Here is an 8,903-nt window from a genome sequence, read left to right as displayed (position 1 = left end):
GCAGTCGATAATTTAAAGCGGCTCGCCGCCCTTCGATGAGCTTAATTTCCGAGAGGCCGTATTTACGACGGTGATCACGCCCTCCGCGTAAGGGTGAGGCCAGTGCGAGTGGCGATTCCAGATAAGTAGCTCTGCTCAGTGGGGAATTAAACTTTCTGGACGACTCTGTCTGCTTGCCTTACACAACGAGTTACACTTTTTCTTTTTCTCCCAAATGCTGTGTCCGCAAACAAGTAGGATATAGGAAAAGTCAACGTTCAAGGGACTGTTTTTATATTTGTTAACATTGTCAAACGATTTCGACAGTGCCGGCCGCGGTGGTCTAGCGGTTCTGGCGCTGCAGTCCGGAACCGCGGGACTGCTACGGTCGCAGGTTCGAATCCTGCCTCGCGCATGGATGTGTGTGGTGTCCTTAGGTTAGTTAGGTTTACGTAGTTCTAAGTTCTAGGGGACTTATGACCTAAGATGTTGAGTCCCATAGTGCTCAGAGCCATTTGATTTCGACAGTAAGGGATTTTTATTCGAAACTTCCTCGAAGCACGATGCTCCATATTATGTATGTTTATCACGAAGATAGGGTACATCACAGCGCTTGGAGCTGCTGAGGAACTTCTAGATCTATAGGGAAATGCTGGGACATTGAACACTAAATATCTATTCATTCTTTTCGTCCGGGAAATCACTGGCATTTCAAACCAGTCAGTCGCCTGTACTATTTGATTAATGCAAAGTGCCCCTCCAATCTCTCCTTGACTTTAATACTGTTAGCAGAACAGAACAGTGGAAACACTTATTCCCGTTCCAGAAGAACTTCTTCCGTCACTTTTTTAATGCATTTTCCAAAACATGATTGTGTATCTGAAGCGATCGACATGAAAACAATAGTGAAGGGACTGACTGTTGTCTTCAGGTTATAGAACAACGCGTCTTCCCACAGCACTGTCGCGCCTTTGCCTTCATTAGCGCCAATTACACAAATGCGAAAATCTGTGTCTAAGATAATCTACCAGCATATTTCTTTCTTAGACCTCATTAATGTCAGAAAATTCTTAGTCTTATATCCTTCGTCATGTTAACATTAGCATCTAGAGTTATTATTATTATTATTATTGTTATTATTACTATTATTATCATTATGGGTTGCCAAAAAGAAAATGGCTCTAAGCATTACGGGACTTAACATCTGAGGTCATCAGTCCCCTAGACTTAGAACTTCTTAAACCTAACTAAACTAAGGACATCACACACATCCGTGCCCGAGGCAGGATTCGAACCTTCGACAGTAGCGGTCGCGCGGTTCCAGACTGAAGCGTCTAGAACCGCTCGGTGACAGCGGCCGGCGAACAGGATGGGAAGAAGTGAAAATACTAGCAGAAGACACAGAGTGAGGTGGCGCAGTGGTTAAACACTGGACTCGCATTCGGGAGGACGACGGTTCGATCCCGCATAATCCGGTCATCCAGATTTAGGTTTTCCGTGATTTCCCTAAATTACTCCAGGCAAATGCCGGGATGGTTCCTTTGAAAGGGCACGGCCGACTTCCTTCCCCTTCCCTGCCTAATCCAATGGGCCCGATCACCGCGCTGTCTGGTCTCCTTCCCCAAACAAACCAACCCAACCCCAACTAGCAGAAGACAGGACAAGATGGCGATCCTTTGTTGCAGCCTTACGCTCCACATGAGTTAAAGGAATATTAATAATTTTAGTCCAGGCTCCTAGCTTTAAAAAACATTTAGAAAACGTAGGGAAAAATGTGAACACCAGCATTGATATTGCCAGGAACCTGCCTGAGTCATGAAGGGGTGCATATTTATACACTCCTGGAAATTGAAATAAGAACACCGTGAATTCATTGTCCCAGGAAGGGGAAACTTTATTGACACATTCCTGGGGTCAGATACATCACATGATCACACTGACAGAACCACAGGCACATAGACACAGGCAACAGAGCATACACAATGTCGGCACTAGTACAGTGTATATCCACCTTTCGCAGCAATGCAGGCTGCTATTCTCCCATGGAGACGATCGTAGAGATGCTGGATGTAGTCCTGTGGAACAGCTTGCCATGCCGTTTCCACCTGGCGCCTCAGTTGGACCAGCGTTCGTGCTGGACGTGCAGACCGCGTGAGACGACACTTCATCCAGTCCCAAACATGCTCAATGGGGGACAGATCCGGAGATCTTGCTGGCCAGGGTAGTTGACTTACACCTTCTAGAGCACGTTGGGTGGCGCGGGATACATGCGGACGTGCGTTGTCCTGTTGGAACAGCAAGTTCCCTTGCCGGTCTAGGAATGGTAGAACGATGGGTTCAATGACGGTTTGGATGTACCGTGCACTATTCAGTGTCCCCTCGACGATCACCAGTGGTGTACGGCCAGTGTAGGAGATCGCTCCCCACACCATGATGCCGGGTGTTGGCCCTGTGTGCCTCGGTCGTATGCAGTCCTGATTGTGGCGCTCACCTGCACGGCGCCAAACACGCATACGATCATCATTGGCACCAAGGGAGAAGCGACTCTCATCGCTGAAGACGACACGTCTCCATTTGTCCCTCCATTCACGCCTGTCGCGACACCACTGGAGGCGGGCTGCACGATGTTGGGGCGTGAGCGGAAGACGGCCTAACGGTGTGCGGGACCGTAGCCCAGCTTCATGGAGACGGTTGCGAATGGTCCTCGCCGATACCCCAGGAGCAACAGTGTCCCTAATTTGCTGGGAAGTGGCGGTGCGGTCCCCTACGGCACTGCGTAGGATCCTACGGTCTTGGCGTGCTTTCGTGCGTCGCTGCGGTCCGGTCCCTGGTCGACGGGCACGTGCACCTTCCGCTGACCACTGGCGACAACATCGATGTACTGTGGAGACCTCACGCCCCACGTGTTGAGCAATTCGGCGGTACGTCCACCCGGCCTCCCGCATGCCCACTATACGCCCTCGCTCAAAGTCCGTCAACTGCACATACGGTTCACGTCCACGCTGTCGCGGCATGCTACCAGTGTTAAAGACTGCGATGGAGCTCCGTATGCCACGGCAAACTGGCTGACACTGACGGCGGCGGTGCACAAATGCTGCGCAGCTAGCGCCATTCGACGGCCAGCACCGCGGTTCCTGGTGTGTCCGCTGTGCCGTGCGTGTGATCATTGCTTGTACAGCCCTCTCGCAGTGTCCGGAGCAAGTATGGTGGGTCTGACACACCGGTGTCAATGTGTTCTTTTTTCCATTTCCAGGAGTGTATATTCATTAATGTATTATCGGAGGTGAAATCTCATAGTGCAATAGACACTGAGTGCCTTTAAAAGTCTCACAGTTAAGCCATCAGATGGTACTGTGGGTGTCCGGGCCGTACATCGTCTCTCTGCGACAATCGGCTGTCACGGGCTGGCAGGCCACTGGTCCCTGTCGGGGAATCCCCGCGGCGCGGCCGGCCGGCGGCCATCGTTTCGCGCCTGTCTTCACTTGTCAGGGCAGCGCGCGATAGCCGCTATCAGTCGTCACGGGCGCCGCACACGCGAGCTCCGGCGCGCGGCCGCTGCTGGTCCATCGGCCGGCGGGAGGCTGGCTGGCGAGGGAGTGGGGATTTGTCACGTGCCCAGGGGAACAATTTCCTGTGCCGCACCCTGGCCGGATGGCACACGAGGAAGCGGCTTTCACCCACTACCCCGCTGCTTTGTGGTTGTCAGCAGCGCGGAAGTCATCAAGTACAAGGGTTTTAATCTCTAAGGCAAAATTACCGACAGCGTTTTTGCCAAAGTTAATAGCAGAACAGAGAACGATGCAGAGCCACAGAACCGCGCGAAGAGAAAATACTGTTGTTAAGTGAAACAGCTAAGCGATCACTCTCCGACCGGTCTCGCGTGGCAGCAGAAGCCAGCGAAACTAAAACTAAAGTTTCAAATTTCGCGTTTAAGAAATCATTCACGAACGAGAATCGTGCGAGCATACCGTCGTTTGACTGTCGAACAGACTTCCGTATGGAGGACATAGTAACACACTACTGGCCATTAAAATTGCTACACCAAGAAACGGGTATTCATTGGACAATTATACTAGAATTGATATGTGATTACATTTTCACGCAATTTGGGTGCATAGATCCTGAGAAATCAGTACCCAGAACAGCCACCTCTGGCAACAATAACGGCCTTGATACGCCTGGGCATTGAGTCAAACAGAGCTTGGATGGCACGTACAGGTACAGCTGCCCATGCAGCTTTAACACGATACCACAGTTCATCAAGAGTAGTGACTGGCGTATTGTGACGAGCCAGTTGCTCTGCCACCATTGACCACACGTTTTTAATTGGTGAGAGATCTGGAGAATGTGCTGGCCAGTGTAGCAGTCGAACATTTTCTGTATCCAGAAAGGCCCGCACAGGACCTGCCACTTGCGCTCGTGCATTATCCTGCTGAAATGTAGGGATTTGCAGGGATCTAATGAAGGGTAGAGCCACGGGTCGTAACACATCTGAAATGTAACGTCCACTTTTCAAAGTGCCGCCAATGCGAACAAGAGAAGACCGAGACGTGTAACCAATGGCACCCCATACCATCACGCCGGGTGATACGCACGCCACTATGGCGATGACGAAGACACGCTTCCAATGTGCGTTCACGGCGACGTCGCCAAACATGGATGCGACCACCATGAAGCTGTAAACAGAACCTGGATTCATCCGAAAAAATGACGTTTTGCCATTCGTGCACCCATGTTCGTCGTTGAGTACACCTTCGCAGGCGCTCCTGTCTGTGATGCAGCGTCAAGGTCTCCGAGCTATAGTCCATGCTGCTGCAAACGTCGTCGAACTGTTCGTGCAGATGGTTGTTGCCTTGCAAACGTCCCCATCTGTTGACTCACGGATCGAGCCGTGGCTGCACGATCCGTTACAGCCATGCGGGAGAGATGCCTGTCATCTCGATATGAGGCCGTTGGGATCCAGCACGGCGTTCCGTATTACCCTCCTGAGCCCACCGATTCCATATTCTGTTGACAGTCATTGGATCTCGACCAAAGCGAGCAGCAATGTCGCGATACTATAAACCGCAATCGCGATAGGCTACAATCCGAGCTTTATCAAAGTCGCAAACGTGATGGTACGCATTTCTCCTCCTTACACGAGGCATCACAACAACGTTTCACCTGGCAACGCCGGTCAACTGCTGTTTGTGTATGAGAAATCGGTTGCAAACTTTCCTCATGTCAGCCGGCCAGTATGGCCACGCGGTTAAAGGCGCTTCAGTCTGGAACCGCGTGACCGCTACGGTCGCAGGTTCGAATCCTGCCTCGGGCATGAGTGTGTGTGATGTCCTTAGGTTAGTTAGGTTTAAGTAGTTCTAAGTTCTAGGGGACTGGTAACCTCAGTTGTTAAGTCCCATAGTGCTCAGAGCCATTTGAACCATTTTTTTTCCTCATGTCAGCACGTTGTAGGTGTCGCCACCGGCACCAACCTTGTGTGAATGCTCTGAAAAGCTAACTATTTGCATATCAATTGCATAGCAGTAGTATATTAATGGCCAGTAGTATATGAATTTCTGGCGTAGAGAGGCAACTGAAAGAGTTGAAAACAAACTGGTCCGGATGGAATACCAGTTCCGTTTTACTGAGAGTGTGCTGCAGCAGTGGTCGTAGCTCGCATCTACCGCGAACCTCTCTCCCAGCACAAAGTGCCAAGCGACTGGAAAAAGCTTAGGTGATTCCAGTATGTAAGAAATACAAAACAACGGGCCGGCATAATTGTGGACCAGCATCCCCAACATCGGTTTGCTGCAGAATTCTTCAACATATTCTCAGTTCTAGTATAATAAATTTCCTCGAGACAGAAAAATTTCTGTCCGCAAATCGCTCATCCGAAACTGAGCTTGCCCTTTTCTCGCACGACATCATGCAAACCACGGATGAAGGACATCAGGTAGATTACATAGTACTAAATTCCCAGAAAGCGTTTGGTACGGTGCCCCACTGCAGAACGTTAACGAAGGTACAAGCATACGGATTAGGTTCTCACATATCAGATTGGCTCAATGACTGTGTAAATAATAGTGCTCAGCTCGTTGTCCACGACGGCGAGTGTTCAGCAGAGACAAGGGTATCGTCATGATTGTCCCAGGGTGCGCGATAGGACCGGTCGCATTCTTTATACAGGGTGAAAAGTATTTATGCCGACAAGCTCTTGGAGGTTGTAGGGGACATCAAAACAAATATTTTTCCCTAATGTCATTTTTTTCTATGAGGATTATTTAAACCGGTAGAGGCCATATTACGCTCTTCAGTTGCAGTTGTTAGAGGCCGTATTACGCTCTTCAGTTATTAGAGAGCGTATTACGCTCTTCAGTTGTAGGCAACTGCTGTCCACCAGTGTAGTAGTGCGTTGCCTCTGTTTACTAATGGAGCAATACACCTGGAGTGAGTACGCTGATATGGTTGGTGCGTACTACGTAGCGCACGACAGCGGACGAGCTGCATAGCGGGTTTATCAACAACAATATCCTGAAACTTCCTGGCAGATTAAAACTGTGTGCCCGACCGAGACTCCAACTCGGGACCTTTGCCTTTCGCGGGCAAGTGCTCTACCATCTGAGCTACCGAAGCACGACTCACGCCCGGTACTCACAGCTTTACTTCTGCCAGTTCGCAGGAGAGCTTCTGTAAAGTTTGGAAGGTAGGAGACGAGATACTGGCAGAAGTAAAGCTGTGAGTACCGGGCGTGAGTCGTGCTTCGGTAGCTCAGATGGTAGAGCACTTGCCCTTGAAAGGCAAAGGTCCCGAGTTCGAGTCTCGGTCGGGCACACAGTTTTAATCTGCCAGGAAGTTTCATATCAGCGCACACTCCGCTGCAGAGTGAAAATCTCATTCTGGAAACAATATCCTAATCGCCGTATCCCGTATCATACGACTTTTGCTCCTGTGTACCAACGTCTGCGTGAGACCGGATCATTTTGCAGATTAGCAGGACAGGGACGCCATCGCACGGTAAGAAAGCTGCAATTTGAGGAAGCTGTCTTGCAGCATGTGGAGCGGGATCCTTCAATCAGCACTCGTGCAATTGCACGTAACATGGGGATGAATCAGACGAATGTAAGAACAGTCCTTCGAGAGCAACTGTTACGTCCTTTTCACATACAGCGTGTCCACAACCTGGAACCAGTTGATGATTATCCACCCAGAAAACAGTTTTCGCAGTGATACCTGGAACAGTGTGAAATGCATCCCACAATTTCATCCTCTGTGTTGTTTACCGATGAAGCAACGTTCGGGCGTGATGGAGTCTTCAACATGCGCAATTCGCATGTTTGGAGCGAGGATAACCCACATGCCACAGTTACTAGCGCACATCAAGTGCGGTTCTTCGTTAATGTGTGGGTCGGTGTTGTCGGGGACTGTTTAATTGTGCCTTATCTGCTACCTAGGCCATTAAATGGCAAGCACTATTACAATTTTCTCGCTAGAGCATTGCCAGAATTGCTGGAAGGCGTCCCGCTCCCTACAAGACAACGCATGTGGTTCCAACATGACGGGGCGCCGGCACATTTCAGTCGTCGTGTGCGTCGATTCCTGGACCGACGGTTCACAGAAACGTGGATTGGCAGAGGTTGTCCTGTACCATGACCTGTTAGATCCCCAGACACGTCCCCTCTGGACTTTTGTGTGGGGAGAGACACGCAACTTTGTTTACGCAACTCCTGTTGCATCAGAAGAAGATCTGGTTGCCTGGATAGTAGCAGCGGCAACAGCAGCAGGAACAATGCAGGGTACTCCTGGGGTTTTTGCCCGCGTCAGACAGAACATGATCAGACGGTGTAACCTTTGTTTACGTGTCAATGGAGGCATTTTTGAAAATCTACTGTAATTGAAATTGGGTTGTGTTAACGTGTTGTCTCTTGGTCATAAAAATGGGAAAGTGTTTGTTGGTTTAATTAATTTGCCGTCAAAGAAATCTTCCTCTACCGGTTTAAGTACTCCTCATAGGGAAGAATGACATTAGGAAGAAATATTTGTTTTGGTGTCCCCTACAACCACCCAGAGTTTGTCGTTTTAAATACTTTTCACCCTGTATACATAATACAGAGCGAGCAGCGAACTGCGGCTGTTTGCGGATGATGCTGTGTTGTGCGGGAAGGTGTCGTTGTTGAGTGAGTGTTGGAGAATACAAAGTGACTTAGATCAAATTTCTAGTTGGTGTGATAAGCGGCAGCTTGCTCCAATGGAGAAAAATGTAAGTTAATGCACGTGAGTAGGAAAAACATTCTGTGATGTTCGAATTCAGTACTGTTAATGTACTGCTTGACACAGTCGTGTCGATTAACTGTCTTGGTGTAATGTTGCAGAGCGATATCAAATGGAAGGAGCATATAAGGACAGCAGTAGGAAAGGTGGATGGTCGACTACATTTTATTGGGAGAATTCTAGGAAAGTGTGGCTCATCTGTAAAGAAGACCGTATATAGGACACTAGTGCGACCTGTTATTGAGTACTGAACGAGTGTTCGAGGCCCGTACCGGGTCAGATTAAAGGAAGACACTGAAGCAGTCCAGAGGCGTGCTGCTAGTTTTGCTATCGGTAGAGTCGATCAACGCGCAAGTATTAACAAGATTCTTCGTGAACTCAAATGGGAATGCATGGAGGAAAGGCGGCGTTTTTTTCGCTAGGCATTATTGAGAAAACTTATACCACCGGTTTTTTTAGGCTCACTACAGAACGATTCTGTTGTGGCCAACGTACGTTTCGCGCAAGGATCACGAAGACAGATATTAAGGCTCTTACGGAGACATACACTATGTGTTAAAAAGTATCTGGACACCCGGCTGAAAGGGACTAAGAAGTTCGTGGCTCCCTGCATTGGTAATGCTGGAATTCAATATGTTGTTGGCGCACCCTTAGCCTTGATGACAGCTTCCACTTTC

The 8,903-nt window shown here is 49.3% G+C and overlaps 1 non-coding gene across 1 annotated transcript; it reads left to right on the top strand.

Annotated features, from left to right (window-relative positions):
* Positions 1–6,714: 6,714 nt before the first annotated feature.
* Positions 6,715–6,789, top strand: Trnas-uga (transfer RNA serine (anticodon UGA)). Its single transcript has one exon. It is a non-coding gene; the product is annotated as a tRNA-Ser (tRNA).
* The last annotated feature ends 2,114 nt before the right edge of the window (positions 6,790–8,903 follow it).

Source organism: Schistocerca serialis, chromosome 1 (genome assembly GCF_023864345.2).
Source record: "Schistocerca serialis cubense isolate TAMUIC-IGC-003099 chromosome 1, iqSchSeri2.2, whole genome shotgun sequence".
NCBI lineage: Eukaryota > Metazoa > Arthropoda > Insecta > Orthoptera > Acrididae > Schistocerca > Schistocerca serialis.
Note: the sequence above shows the minus strand (reverse complement) of the source record. Positions and strands in the feature narration are given on the sequence as shown.